Raw genomic sequence first — 5,000 nt, 5'->3', positions numbered from 1 at the left:
GAGACACTCAATAAAGAGCACCCTGGTAGGATTTCAACGGGGTCCGCCTCGGGACGCACGAGCACGCACGAGGCGGTCGCACGCCTTCGGCTCGCCCCACCGGCAGGACGTCCCACGATACATGCCAGTTAAACACCGACGGGCGGTGAACCAACAGCGTGGGACACAAATCCAACTACGAGCTTTTTAACCGCAACAACTTTAATATACGCTATTGGAGCTGGAATTACCGCGGCTGCTGGCACCAGACTTGCCCTCCAATAGATACTCGTTAAAGGATTTAAAGTGTACTCATTCCGATTACGGGGCCTCGGATGAGTCCCGTATCGTTATTTTTCGTCACTACCTCCCCGTGCCGGGAGTGGGTAATTTGCGCGCCTGCTGCCTTCCTTGGATGTGGTAGCCGTTTCTCAGGCTCCCTCTCCGGAATCGAACCCTGATTCCCCGTTACCCGTTACAACCATGGTAGGCGCAGAACCTACCATCGACAGTTGATAAGGCAGACATTTGAAAGATGCGTCGCCGGTACGAGGACCGTGCGATCAGCCCAAAGTTATTCAGAGTCACCAAGGCAAACGGACCGGACGAGCCGACCGATTGGTTTTGATCTAATAAAAGCGTCCCTTCCATCTCTGGTCGGGACTCTGTTTGCATGTATTAGCTCTAGAATTACCACAGTTATCCAAGTAACGTGGGTACGATCTAAGGAACCATAACTGATTTAATGAGCCATTCGCGGTTTCACCTTAATGCGGCTTGTACTGAGACATGCATGGCTTAATCTTTGAGACAAGCATATGACTACTGGCAGGATCAACCAGGGAGCTGCGTCAACTAGAGCTGAGCAGCCGGCCGCCCGGGAGTGTGTCCCGGGGGCCCGCGCGAACACGCAAGCGTCCGCTCAATCATTCTGCAAACAGGAGGAGGCTGAGCTCCCCTGCACAATACACCTCGAAACCCTCTCAGGTCCCGGCGGCGCGCAGCGCCGTCCCAAGTACTTGGTCGGGTTCGAGAGAGGCGCAATCGCCCGGAGTTAGGCGAGTAGACGCTTTCGGTGCGACCACCCGTGCTCCCAACTGAGCTTGCCGCTGCCGACAGAGGCCCGGGAGCGTGCTGTCGTGGCATTGCCGGCGGGAGACAACACGCGCCACCTACGGTGACCGGCAGCTCCAACGCCAGCGCCACAGAAGGACAAAAGCCCCACTTGGGTGCCGAAGCGAACTCTCCCAGCACAGCGCACGCGCCAACACATCCGCACAGCTGCGATACAAACCACCAGCGAGAACCGCTGGGGCGACCGAGCAGCAGACGGCGTCGCGGCGCCGAGCGCCGGGCGGCGGCGCATCCTCAACGCACACAGTCCTCAATCGGACCAGCACACTGAAGATGTCCACCGCGCTTCGCACCGGGCCCGCGAGGACCTACTTTGGCCGCACGGCGCCGCGCGCAGGGTGCGCCGGCGCGCAGCTGCGACGCCTGCCGCGTCCGTCGGCCGGCGCGCCTGCCACTGGCCGCCCCCACCAGCCGGCTGTAGCGCGTGCGCCCACGCACCGCGCGGCCAGCACGCCGGGAGGCGCCCCCTCACCGGCCGGGGACGGTCCCACCCAGCCACCGCCGCGTATCGCTTCACACCCAGATGCCGTTCAGTTTCGTCGGCATGGTGGGTATCGCTGGAACAACCGGTTCGTACCTCAACCTATCGTCGCCATCACCGATTCACCCCTAGCGAGAACAACCGCACCACAACAGGTTACCATTTGTTCATTTGCGTAACTTCACCAGAAAACGCAGGCGTCCATCGCCATTTGCAACTTCAACGATTATTGCATGCCTGTGTCAGGTGTCACGCCACACTACGTCTGCCCACATACACGCAACAAAATGTGCACGCCTAGACAATACGTGGAAGGTGGCCCCCGTACGTATGCGATGTCCATTGCTCGAACGACTGTCAACCGGCCTCTGTAGCATGTCGCAGATATGGAACGCGGTGCACCATGCCATCACGGTGTGTGAGGAGAGACGACTAGGTCCGAATACATCAACAGACAGCTCATGCTGATCGCCATCCACGGCGTCCGTTCCTCCCACACGTCTCTATGGCGTACCACACTGCAATCCAGCTCTCATAGGGAGACGACACGTAGCTGCGTGCACAATATTTGCACTGTATGGTCCGCCGTTTTTGGGCGCAGTCGTTGTACGGTCACACATGTGCCACGATGTATCATTCGGTACATAAGGACGAATGTGCAGTACAGATTGTGGTTTACGCGTACGACATTAGCGGACGGTTGACACAGGCCGCACCACAACGTAGCCTGAGTACGTCGCATGCGAAGGGCATTGAACATGCAAACTTCTCACCAACCAGCTTGCGAAGGCAGGGGGGCAAGGTGGGGACGTGGGGAGGGGCGGCATGTACGTCCTGCTGCCATCCACATTACAGTGTACAGCAGGAGCATGTGGAAAGTCAGCAAGACTTGCAAGGTGTTTAACATGAAGCGATACACAGGGGAGCGGGCAGTGCGAGTAGCGAACTATATTGCGAGGGTTGCGGGTGGGCAACACTACACTAATTGAACGAGTCGTATAACAATTACAGAGCAGGTTTAGGCGACAACATGGGTTACGTTAGGGGACAACGTGGGTTACGTTAGGGGACAACGTGGGTTACTTTAGGGGACAACGTGGGTTAGGTTAAGGCACAACGTGGGTTAGGTTAAGGCACAACGTGGGTTAGGTTAAGGCACAACGTGGGTTAGGTTAAGGCACAACGTGGGTTAGGTTAAGGCACAACGTGGGTTAGGTTAAGGCACAACGTGGGTTAGGTTAAGGCACAACATGGGTTAGGTTAAGGCACAACATGGGTTAGGTTAAGGCACAACATGGGTTAGGTTAAGGCACAACATGGGTTAGGTTAAGGCACAACGTGGGTTAGGTTAAGGCACAACGTGGGTTAGGTTAAGGCACAACGTGGGTTAGGTTAAGGCACAACATGGGTTAGGTTAAGGCACAACATGGGTTAGGTTAAGGCACAACATGGGTTAGGTTAAGGCACAACATGGGTTAGGTTAAGGCACAACATGGGTTAGGTTAAGGCACAACATGGGTTAGGTTAAGGCACAACATGGGTTAGGTTAAGGCACAACGTGGGTTAGGTTAAGGCACAACGTGGGTTAGGTTAAGGCACAACGTGGGTTAGGTTAAGGCACAACATGGGTTAGGTTAAGGCACAACATGGGTTAGGTTAAGGCACAACATGGGTTAGGTTAAGGCACAACATGGGTTAGGTTAAGGCACAACATGGGTTAGGTTAAGGCACAACATGGGTTAGGTTAAGGCACAACATGGGTTAGGTTAAGGTACAACATGGGTTAGGTTAAGGTACAACATGGGTTAGGTTAAGGTACAACATGGGTTAGGTTAAGGTACAACATGGGTTAGGTTAAGGTACAACATGGGTTAGGTTAAGGTACAACATGGGTTAGGTTAAGGTACAACATGGGTTAGGTTAAGGTACAACATGGGTTAGGTTAAGGTACAACATGGGTTAGGTTAAGGTACAACATGGGTTAGGTTAAGGTACAACATAGGTTAGGTTAAGGTACAACATAGGTTAGGTTAAGGTACAACATAGGTTAGGTTAAGGTACAACATAGGTTAGGTTAAGGTACAACATAGGTTAGGTTAAGGTACAACATAGGTTAGGTTAAGGTACAACATAGGTTAGGTTAAGGTACAACATAGGTTAGGTTAAGGTACAACATAGGTTAGGTTAAGGTACAACATAGGTTAGGTTAAGGTACAACATAGGTTAGGTTAAGGTACAACATAGGTTAGGTTAGGTTAGGTTAGGTTACACGTTGTTGTAAGGAAAGGTGTAGGGGGGGGGGGGCGGGGGCGGCAGGTTCGTTGATAGTGATTATAGTAAGTGAATGCTTGTGACATGATCAGATTTGTCACGTCAGGATGCACCTTTGGCTTATTAGAGGCGGCGCTCCAATTCTATGCTTGTGTGAGACCTGTGTCTTTGACTCATGTCATTGTTTGTGCGCTGTGACAGGAGGTACTATTGTGATGTTGGGTGCACCGTTGTATAGGACATGTGTGGGTGTTGGTGCCTGGTCTGCGCAATGGTGGATGTCGAAAGGCTGGGATATTGTATTTTCCGCATGGACCTCCTGGTCTGGTTGTGATAGTGTGGATTGTGTAATGTGGCGGAGAAGATGCACTGGATGTTGTTCCATGCTGGTGCTTACATATTGTATGTGCGCCTGTTAGAAGCAGAGAGTGGTGCGTGATCAGAGTGTCTGGCTGACGTGTGGTTCCCATTGTGGGCAGACTCTTTCAGCATGTATACGGACAGTTGTGTATATTTGCTGTAGTTTGATGGCTCTGCATTGATTACTAATCAGCGCCGTGTGTACGGGTAATCTGGTTCCAGTCCAAAATGTTCCATCTGTGTACATTAGTGACAAAGACTCCCCCCATGCAGTGGGGCTCGGTCTGTTATAGCTCTTCCGCGTAATATATTTGCCCCACGTTTTTGCGACTGCGAGTGCGAGTGCAACGCGCATGGGGACCGACATGCTGATGGCTCGGTATCGGACGCCGTACAGTGAGCAACGCGATCGCGTCTCTCGCTCGTAAGTGGTACAGGTCGCGGCTCATGTATAGGGACAGCGGGAATGTCGCATATTGGAAATAACTCTTCATGAAACGCAAGTTATAGGGGTGGATTGCACTTTACGAGTGCGGGAAACTTCCGCCGTTCATCCGCTGGAGGTGCGCGTGTGGCGGTTGGGGTGGTGCACGAACGGGTGCGGGTGGAGTCATTGCCGGTCCACGGCTTCGTGCGGCAGAGCCACTGGAGATTGGGTGCTATGGTCGACAGAGGCTGCAGGCTTTGTGGGTGGCGTCGAAAGGCGGGCACTGTGGCGCCATCGCTGTCTTAATCGGCTTGGCGTCGCATAGATGGCGGTATCGTCGTTGGAGGA

The 5,000-nt window shown here is 53.5% G+C and overlaps 1 non-coding gene across 1 annotated transcript in view; it reads right to left on the bottom strand.

The window, feature by feature from the left end:
- The window catches only part of LOC124773881, a 1,909-nt gene extending 1,085 nt beyond the window's left edge, over positions 1-824 (bottom strand). The window contains exon 1 of the ribosomal RNA XR_007014966.1: positions 1-824. This exon is cut by the window's left edge and continues 1,085 nt beyond it. This is a non-coding gene — a ribosomal RNA (small subunit ribosomal RNA).
- Positions 825-5,000: the final 4,176 nt, after the last annotated feature.

This window comes from Schistocerca piceifrons, unplaced genomic scaffold (genome assembly GCF_021461385.2).
Source record: "Schistocerca piceifrons isolate TAMUIC-IGC-003096 unplaced genomic scaffold, iqSchPice1.1 HiC_scaffold_959, whole genome shotgun sequence".
NCBI lineage: Eukaryota > Metazoa > Arthropoda > Insecta > Orthoptera > Acrididae > Schistocerca > Schistocerca piceifrons.
This window is presented reverse-complemented; position numbering and strand designations above follow the sequence as displayed.